Source organism: Lepidochelys kempii, chromosome 17 (genome assembly GCF_965140265.1).
Source record: "Lepidochelys kempii isolate rLepKem1 chromosome 17, rLepKem1.hap2, whole genome shotgun sequence".
Classification (NCBI taxonomy): domain Eukaryota; kingdom Metazoa; phylum Chordata; order Testudines; family Cheloniidae; genus Lepidochelys; species Lepidochelys kempii.
This window is the reverse complement of record NC_133272.1, coordinates 1,546,881-1,557,069: the sequence shown is the minus strand read 5'-3', so window position 1 is coordinate 1,557,069 and position 10,189 is coordinate 1,546,881. Positions and strand designations below refer to the sequence as shown.

General features: G+C 62.9%; 1 long non-coding RNA gene across 1 annotated transcript; it reads right to left on the bottom strand.

Annotated features, from left to right (window-relative positions):
• Positions 1–4,886: 4,886 nt before the first annotated feature.
• LOC140899586 (uncharacterized) lies at positions 4,887–7,849 on the bottom strand. Its single transcript, XR_012155388.1, has 3 exons — positions 7,667–7,849; positions 6,299–6,762; positions 4,887–5,061 (listed from the first exon to the last, which is right to left on the bottom strand). It is a non-coding gene; the product is annotated as an uncharacterized lncRNA (long non-coding RNA).
• Between the last annotated feature and the right edge of the window lie 2,340 nt (positions 7,850–10,189).

Sequence of the window (10,189 nt, the reverse complement as noted above, 5' to 3'; positions counted from 1 at the left end):
GCCCACGGCCAGCTCCTGGGTGACCTTTTGCCCAGCACAGTCCTGCCCCGGTTGGGGAGCAGCCTCCCCGTGCTGGGCCGCCCGGTTCCACACCCTCCATTGGCACTGCCCTCTGGGCTACGTGCCCACCATCTGACCCTTCCTGGGGCCTTCGCTTTGCCCCAGCAGTGATCCCCGCGCCTGGCCAGGTCTCCTGGCCCTGTGGAAGGGGCAGGGGGCCACGCTGCTGCTTTCTTGTTTTGCTGGGCCCACGTTTGCACAAGAAGAACCTTGTCCCAAGTGCTAATTCATTCTCCAGAGACCCCGTCCCTCGTGCACGTCGTCGCCGCTCGCTCGCTCGGGGGCCGGGGGCCTGGCAGCATAAGGCACCATCGGCCCAGGCCCTCCCCGCACCTCTCTCCCCGGGGCGGGGGAAGCAGCAGGTATCAGGCAGGGACTCCCTGGGTCAGCAGAAGGCATGGCCTGTCGCTCACGCCCGCTGGGCGCTCTCCCCCCGTGCCCCCTGCAGGGCTGGCTCATCCGCAGGCTGGTGCCTTCACCTGCCTGTGGAGAGAACCCCATCGCCCTATGGGGCGGGCCTGGGCATCAGCTGGGGGCACAGAGTGCAGGGTCCCTCTCCCCTGCCCTGCGGAGCGGGGGGCGGGCTGTCTGGTGGGGAGCAGGTGCCTGCATTGGCAGGGCTTTGCCACCTGAGCGGCAGGGTTTGTGCGACAGTCAGTCCCCCCCACCCTTTACAGGGACCCCCATCGAGCGGTGACCCGGGCATGGAGCCCCTGGACAGAGACTAGAGCGGGGTCCCTTATAGCCACACAGGGCTCGCAGGCCCCGTGCCCCCTCTGCGGCCACCAGGGGGAGCAGTGGGTAAGCAGGTGGAGACGGGTCTCACGCGACTGGGGATGCCAATGTTCAGCTGGCACCTGGTGCCCGGAAAGCCCAGCATCCTCTCTGCTGCTGCACTGGGGCTGGTGTCCAGGTCGCGGTCCGGGCTGGGGCTCGGGGAGATGGGCAGGGAGCACGCCCAGAGCTGAGCCCAGAGGCAGGTGATGTTCAAAACCAGAGAGCGAAGGGGAAATGAGTTATCCACTCAGCTTCCTGGCATCAAACTGGCCGGTTACAGGCTGCACCCAAGTCAGGCCCTGCCCTCTTCCCCCCACCATGGCAGCCGAGACATCTGGCCCCACCCCAGCCTGCATCACAGACATGGCCTTGTGGGCACAGCCCTGCCCCAGCAGCATGGGGTGCTTTCCAAGTGGGGGATTTCCTTGTTTTTTCCTTGTTTTTCCAATGGGTTGCATGCAGGGGGCAGGGGGGAGGGATTCAGTTTCCCTGGGTGTTCCTGGTTTAACGAGGGGATGGGAGAGGGAGTTTGTTGGTACAAAGGACCAGGGACGGAACATGGGACCCCAGCCACTGGCCTGGAGAATGGAGACCCCAGCGACAGGTGACCTGGCGATCCAGAGGCCCAGCTCAGGAGTCGCAGCCAGTTCTGGCCAGTGGGAGGACAATGGGCTGCAAAGGGAGGACCCTGGTGACCTGACCAGCTGGTTCCAGCCAGAGGGGGCCAGAGGACAGGAGAGGGGGGCCCGGCGACCCTGTTTACCTGCAGAGAAGACAATGGACAGGGGGGCCAGAGCACGGAAGAGAGGAGAGGGGGGGCCAGACGACCCTGTTTACCTGCAGAGAAGACAATGGACAGAGGCGGGGCTTGGAGCCGGTGCTATCAGATGCCCAGCTGGGAAGCAGGGGGGCTCTGGGCTGGAGGGAGGGAGCAGGCAGAGGCCACCTGGATGCAGGGGAGACTTGGATATACTGGGCTGAGGGAGGCCAGGCCTGAGGCCCGGAGAGTTTCCAGTGATGTGTTCAATGCTCAATAAACCTCCTGTTTTACGCTGACTGAGAGTCGCTCCGGTCTAGAGAACAGGGTTGAATCACCCCCTTTGGGGGGCGGGGAGTGGAGGCCCCGGGGAGCCAGAGTGAGTGGACTCCCTGAGGGGGCCCATGGCGAGAGACAGGTGTGCTAAGGCTCAGAGAGGTGTGGCTCCAGGAGGTGGAGGGGCTTAACCCCGAGAGAGAGTGGACCCCCGAGAAGGGCTGTTGCACTGAAGGGGGTTCCCCCCAGGGACCACACTGAGCCAAGAGTGGGCATGACCTGTGAGTCCGTGACAGGTGGCATGGAGGAAACGACAAACACCTGGCAAAGCAGCTTAGCACCGTCACTGGGCTCCACGTGGGCAGCACACCTGGGACTGGCTCACCTGCTGCCAGGAGAGAGCTGCGGCTGTTTCCGTGCCGCAGGTCGGTGCTCCTCTGGCTGGCAATCAGCCGCTTGCTGCCCTGCCGGTGCACAAAGCCAGAGACCCGAGCGGATGTACAAAGTCAGGCCACTTGCTAGCTGGATGGAAGCGACTGCCCCTGTCCCTGCCCAGTGCTCTGGGCCCTGGCCTGGCCCTGCACCCCCAGCAGCAGCTGGGCGGGGGTGACCGGATACCTACACACGTGGGGAACCCTGCTGCTCCAGGGGGGAGTTTGTAATGTGAAAACAGGCTGAACATGGCTGAGAAGGTAAAACCCAGCTGGTACCAGGCTGTGCGTGCCAGGGCTCCATGACCCCAGGGGTGACTGAACAAACGTGTGCTCAGCCGCGTGCGGACATGCCCATCGCTTCACGCTGCCCCACGGACGCGCTCGGCGGCAGAGCGCCCAGCCTGGGCTCCTATCGGACAGCCAGCGAGGCTGGTGCTGAGGCCTGCCAAGTGCCAAGGGGGCTCCCACATGGCTCATGAGATGAGTGGTTGGCGATGATAGAGACGGAAGGAAGAGGGAGCTGAGGGCCCAAAAACTCATTGCACTGGTCACCGAACCTGCATTCATACCTATGTCCCCACAGATAAAGGCTAGTGCCCCCCCCACGAGCCTCCCCACTGAGTCTCAGCCCCACCTGCCCCCCACGACCCTCCCCACTGAGTCTCATTCCCTCTTCCCCCACGACCCTCCCCACTGAGTCTCAGCCCCACCTACCCCCCACGACCCTCCCCACTGAGTCTCAGCCCCCCCGCCCCCCCATGACCCTCCTCACTGAGTCTCAGCCCCACCTACCCCCCACGACCCTCCCCACTGAGTCTCAGCCCCACCTACCCCCCACGACCCTCCCCACTGAGTCTCATTCCCTCTTCCCCCACGACCCTCCCCACTGAGTCTCAGCCCCACCTACCCCCCACGACCCTCCCCACTGAGTCTCATCCCCTCTTCCCCCACGACCCTCCCCACTGAGTCTCAGCCCCACCTACCCCCCACGACCCTCCCCACTGAGTCTCAGCCCCTCGTCCCCCACGACCCTCCCCACTGAGTCTCAGCCCCACCTACCCCCCACGACCCTCCCCACTGAGTCTCATCCCCTCGTCCCCCACGACCCTCCCCACTGAGTCTCATTCCCTCTTCCCCCACGACCTTCCCACTGAGTCTCATTCCCTCTTCCCCCACGACCCTCCCCACTGAGTCTCATCCCCTCGTCCCCCAAGACCCTCCCCACTGAGTCTCATCCCCTCGTCCCCCACGACCTTCCCACTGAGTCTCAGCCCCACCTACCCCCCACGACCCTCCCCACTGAGTCTCAGCCCCTCGTCCCCCACGACCCTCCCCACTGAGTCTCATCCCCTCGTCCCCCACGACCTTCCCACTGAGTCTCAGCCCCACCTACCCCCCACGTCCCTCCCCACTGAGTCTCATCCCCTCGTCCCCCACGACCTTCCCACTGAGTCTCATTCCCTCGTCCCCCACGACCCTCCCCACTGAGTCTCATCCCCTCGTCCCCCTCGTCCCCCACGACCCTCCCCACTGAGTCTCATTCCCTCGTCCCCCACGACCCTCCCCACTGAGTCTCATCCCCTCGTCCCCCACGACCTTCCCACTGAGTCTCAGCCCCACCTACCCCCCATGACCCTCCCCACTGAGTCTCATCCCCTCGTCCCCCACGACCCTCCCCACTGAGTCTCATCCCCTCGTCCCCCACGACCCTCCCCACTGAGTCTCAGCCCCACTTACCCCCCACGACCCTTCCCACTGAGTCTCCTCCCCTCATCCCCCACGACCCTCCTCTCTGGGTCTCAGCCCCATCTGCCCCCCCCATGACCCTCCTCTCTGGGTCTCGGCCCCATCTGCCCCAGCCTCTCCCGGGGACGCGCTGGGGCCTGGGTGAAGGACAGAGCACGGCTGCGTTGTGCTGGGGAAAGGCCAAGGGGTTCCTGGCCGACTGGTGGCTGAGACCTTTGTCCTCGCTTTTGGCTCCCAGGCCCCTGCACATTCCACAAGGGCTTTGGTGGGGCCAGGAGAGGTGGTGATGCTGCGGTGCCAGGAGGAGCCTGGGACGGGAGCTGATTGGCAAGGGGGCCGAGCTGCCCTCAGACCAGCCAGGGTTCGGGTGGAGCTGGCTGCACTCCCATGGGCTGGCCCAGCGGGGCCGGGGAGGTCAGTGGCCAGGCCCTGGGGGTCAGGCTGGCTAGTTGCCAGAGTGCCCCACAGAGGCCAGTGCGAACACTGCAATGTCTGTCATGCATCCATGGGGCTGGGGGCTGGGCCCTTGTCCTCCCAGCCCCCCACCTGTTTGCAGCCCCATGGCCTAGGGCAGTATCGGGAAGGGCTGAGGTCAGAGATGCTCCCTAATCCTGCTGGTCCCGGAGCCCTGGAGCAGCAGGCTGGGGGTGGGCAGGGCTGGAGTCCCACAGGGATGGCTCTTCACTCCTGGGTAGGAAAAGCGTGTAGCCCCCGCTTCCAACCAGCCTCCTCTCCCCTTCCCTTGCCACTACCCCACAATGCACAGCCCAGCCCACCTCGCAGAACTGGGCCGGAGAGAGGGAACTCAGAACATTGTCTTTTAATAGCTCCCCCTCTGAACCCGCCAGTCCCTCGGCACCCACCAGGCACATGTCGCTAGGAAGGTGGGCCAAGCACCAGGGCCTCGGCAGGGCCCCTGGCAAAGCTGGGATCCCCAGGAGCTGCGCTGGGGCCTGCGTCTGACTCACAGTCCTCATCAGGGCGCTCGACGATGGGCTCATGGGGTGGGACCTGGTGAGGGAAGAGTTAAAGGAATGTAACCACTAATGGAGCAGGGCACAAACAATGCCCAGAACATGGGGCAGGGAGCGCATGGCTTGGGCACCACCCCCATGCACTGCAGGACCCCCCCATACCGGGGGGCACATGGTGCGGGCACTGTCCCCATGCACTGCAAGACCCCCCCATACCAGGGGGCACATGGTGCGGGCACTGTCCCCATGCATTGCAGGACCCCCCCCCATACCGGGGGGCACATGGTGCGGGCACTGTCCCCATGCACTGCAGGACCCCCCCCATACCGGGGGGCACATGGTGCGGGCACTGTCCCCATGCACTGCAGGACCCCCCCCATACCGGGGGGCACATGGTGCGGGCACTGTCCCCATGCACTGCAGGACCCCCCCCATACCGGGGGGCACATGGTGCGGGCACTGTCCCCATGCACTGCAGGACCCCCCCATACCGGGGGGCACATGGTGCGGGCACTGTCCCCATGCACTGCAGGACCCCCCCCATACCGGGGGGCACATGGTGCGGGCACTGTCCCCATGCACTGCAGGACCCCCCCATGCTGGGGGGTGCACGGCTTGGGTACTGTCCCCACGCACTGCAGGACCCCTCTCCCTCAGGCATGGGCGAACCCCCAGGGAACTCTAGGAAGAGTCCAGCACAAGTACACCCCACAGTGCACTGCAAAGCACCCCCCATGCTAAGAAGTATGAGCTGCAGTATCCGCCCCCACCCCACCTGGACCTGCAGCCTGGGCACACGTTGTCCCCCAGGGAGGAGTACCACAGGCAAGGACTTAGCAACGGCTTGGTGGCAGATTTCTCCCTCCCCAGGAGAGCAGAGGCCTGGTCCCCCTGCCTGTGCCTTGGATGGCACCACCCCTGTGCAGAGCAAGGGCCAAGCAGGTGTGAACGCCACCCCCATGGGCGTGGCAGAGAGTTCTGATTGGGTGGCACGTCCCTCTCCCCACCCCACCCCCGGCCCGCAAATGTTCTGTCCTGGGGTGTGGCCCAGTGAGGCTCCCCCTCCCTCCCGATAGGGTGGGGGGACTGCAGGGTTTCCCCTGGCTTACAGAGCCTTGGGCGGGTGGGTCTCGCCAGCCCATGCCCCCAGTGACACCTGCCGTTTGCTGTCTCTGCTGCCTGCTGCCCTGCCCAGCCTGTGAGGGAAGCGGAGTCCCAAGGGCCAGGTTCCCCACAGCCGCGTCTCAGGGAGAGCAAGCCCCTTGGGGACTTACCAGCGAGGATCTCCTCCTCGGCCGGGAGGGACAGTCCCTGATCAGCCGCAACTCCTGCTCCCGACTGTGCAGCTGGAAGCTGCTTGAACATCTCGGCTTCTGGCTCACGGGGCTCCCCATAAGCCCCGCAGTCTTCAGTACCGTGTGCATGGATTGTGCCTGGAGAGCCAATGCCAGGGGAATAGGTTCCCAGCTGCCCAGATCCTCGTCCAGCCAGCAACCCCCAAGAGTGCACGTCCCTGGATCCGGGCTGCGAGGCAAGTGCTGGGGCCGAGTGCTCCAGAGGGGGACTGGCCCTGGCCCTGGCCCATGTGCCCTGGAATGAGCCAGGGCCGAGGTTCCATTCCACCAGGTCACAGAGCCGCTGAGAATGGCCAGAGAGCGCCATGGAAATGCACAAGCCACCGGCGTGCTTGGGGCAGGGGCTGGGTGGGCGGCTGCAGGGCGCATCGCCTGTTGCTGGGCTTTTTAAGAAACAAAGCTTTAGTTCAGATTACATATTTCCCCCCAACAAACCCTGTGAGCGAGGGATGTAGGCATGAGATCAAATAAATCTAAGTTCACAGTATTTACCCCTGACATTAATTGGTAAAAAACGTTACTATCAAAGAAGACTTGCCAGGCAGGCTCACACCAAGATACCAGGGAAGTTACTGGTTTTACTCTTTTCAAATCAAGCTCGTTTGGAGTTTCTCAGGCGGACACTACTGCCCCGAGGGAGGTCAGGCCCTGGCCAGGCTCCCGCAGCCCCTTGGCTCAGGTATTACACGCCCCCATACACACGCTCAGCCCCTCCCCTAGCTCAGGCATGGGGCTCCTCTCCCAGACCCTGCCTCTGGCTCCGGAGCCGTGGGGGCCTGACGGAGTGGTGTGCTCTTCTCCCCGCCGGGGGTGGCGCTGCTGGGTCTCCAGGGGGCTGCCCTGCATCTGGAAGGTGCAGCGTACACCTCGCTCCAGGGTGTGATGAAGTGGGCCTGTTCTTAATGTTTCCTCTGAATAGTGTGGGGGTGCCTCAGTTTCCCCTATGCAGTTCTTAAGTATCTAGGTGGTGGGGTAAGGGTGTATGATCATTGCAGAGCCCTAGAGGGCAGGTGTGTGCAGGGGTCTGGACACAGAGAATGGCCGACACCCTGTTTCCTGGCCACTGATGGCCTGGGCCCTTCCCCCCTGCGAGGTGAGAGCTAAAGGGTTGGAGAACAAAGGAATCAGGTGACCACCTGGCCCGGGAAAGGAACAAAGCCCAGAGGAGGAGGGGCTGGAGGGAGTTTCAGTTTGGGGCTGGCTGGGACATGGAGTGAAGTGCAGACGTGGTTGTCTGGCTCACGGCCCCCCAAAATGGACCCAGCTGAGGGGTCCCGTTCTCTGCACCTGCAAGCTCTGTTTTAGACCATGTTCCTGTCATCTAATAAACCTTCTGTTTTACTGGCTGGCTGAGAGTCACGTCTGACTGCGAAGTTGGGGTGCAGGACCCTCTGGCTTCCCCAGGAGCCCCGCCTGAGCGGACTCGCTGGGGGGAAGCACACGGAGGGGCAGAGGATGCTGAATGCTCCGAGGCCAGACCCAGGAAGGTGGAAGCTGTGTGAGCTGTGTGTCCTGCAGACAGGCTGCTCACAGAAAGGTGACTGCCCCAGAGTCCTGACTGGCTTCATGGGGAGCAGTTCCAGAGCATCGCCCGGGGACTCCGTGACAACTGGTGGCAGCGGTGGGATGTACTGCACCCCGTGGATGGCGCTTCCTGCAGTAAGTGACTGGGGAGCAGTAACACGAAGGGGGATTGCCGAGGACCAGGCCTGCTGAAGGCTCAGAGAGGAGCGGTTTCGGGGGGCGGTTAACCCCTGGGAGTGTGTGACCAGCGAGAAGGACTGTGCAGTAATGGGGTCCCCCTGGGGACTGCAGTGAGCAGTCTCAGGGGCGGAGGAGCCTGCAGCTTGGCCCGGGGAGAGAGAAGGACTTTTGCAGTAACAGGGTTCCCCTGGGGATTGCAGTGAGCAGTCCAAGGGGCGGAGGAGTCTGCAGCTCGACCCTGGCAAAGAGGTGGTGACCTCGAGAAGGGCTGGCACACTAGGGGTTCTCCCTGGAAACCGTGGGGAGCTGAGAACACACGGGCCTGTGAGTCCACAACAACTTGGGAGGAGCGGAGTGATGGCCTGTCACCGTCTCCTTAAGAAGGACATTGTAACCCTGTGCAGAAAGAGAGGGTTGAGCGTTGGAAAGTTCACCAAAGCAGAGTTAATCGTGCAGCTGGAGGAGGATGACCGCTCTAAGGAACAGATTCCTGACCCCAACTGGGGCTATCGCAGGATCTGGGAGCAGCTGGAGTGGGAGCCAGGCATCCCCAAGACTCCTGTCCCCGTCCAGACGGGGGTCTTCACGATCGGGTTCCCCATCGGGGGATCGAGACGGACGGGATTGGAGCTGAGTCCGAGGGAGCAAGAGGACTGTGGGAGACAGCGAGAGCCCGAGAAAGAGCTGCAGAAGCAGCAGCAGCATGAACTGGCAGTGGGGGAGCGGAGAGGCCTAGGGGACCTCCCCGGGGTGAGTGGGGATAGACCCCGGGGGGCCAGTTCCGCAGGGAACCTCGAGACTAAATTGCTGCCCCTAGTTAAGGGGGGGGGGTGTGGATGCCCACCTCACTGCCTTTGAGCAGGCTGGCGATTTGAACCAAGGGGACCCTACGGAAAAGCCCCGGTGTCTAGCTCCCTTGCTGGGTCCCAAGGCCACAGACTCCATCAGCCAGATGGGTGGGGAGGTGGACACGCTCCCACTCCTGACCCCAACCTATGTGTCTGTGTGGAGTCTCCTGGGGCCAGGCCCCTCGGACCCCCAGTGGGAGCGGAAGGTGATGGTCAATGGGGAGACATTCCTGGGGTGGCGAGATCCTGGGACAGAGAGAACTGGTGTCAGACCCTGGGTGGTGCAGCCTCAGATGCTGAGGGGCTGTGTGAGCTGTGTGAGGGTCCCAGGGACGAAGCCCCTCGCCTTCCCTATGGTCCAGATCCCTGTGCAGACCCAGGAGGAGTGGGGCTGGCTGGTCGTTGGGGTGCCCCAGGACACCAGCTGCGAGACCCTGTTATGGGGTGACTGTGTCTCTTTGGGACAGGATCCAGGCCCTGTTCCTGTAACTGCCAAGGGTTTCAGAGGAACAGCCGTGTTAGTCTGTATTCGCAAAAAGAAAAGGAGTACTTGTGGCACCTTAGAGACTAACCAATTTATTTGAGCATGAGCTTTCGTGAGCTACAGCTCACTTCAAAGCTCATGCTCAAATAAATTGGTTAGTCTCTAAGGTGCCACAAGTACTCCTTTTCTTTTTGCGAATACAGACTAACACGGCTGTTCCTCTGAAACCTGTCATTATGCAAGGCACTGCATTTAGCCGATCTGATGAAGTGAGCTGTAGCTCACGAAAGCTCATGCTCAAATAAATTGGTTAGTCTCTAAGGTGCCACAAGTACTCCTTTTCTTTTTGCCAAGGGTTTGAATTTGAATCCAGGGAACCAATCGGCGGAGAGGGAAATGGTCAGTGAAAATGCAGATGACCTGGCTGGCAGCAGGGAGGAGCCGCTAGGCTCAGGATACCTGCCTGCCTGTAACCAGACCCCTGGGGCTGGGTGGGACAGAGAGATGCTCCCTGCCCCCTTGCACACAAGAGTGGGGACTCTCCCTGGCTCTGATGCATTGAGGAAAGCAGTGGCCTGCCCCACTGGGACAGCCAGGGCAGCGCTGAGCACAGTGGGAGCTGAGACCCCAGCAGAGTGGGGGGAGACACAGGCAGGGCAGGGGATCTGTGGGGAGTGGCAAGGTGCTTGGTAAGGAAAGTTTGGATGAGCCTAGGCAGCCTTGTGATCTGATGGCTGTGTCCAGTCAGCAGGGTGGGAAGGCGAGGAGAGCGGA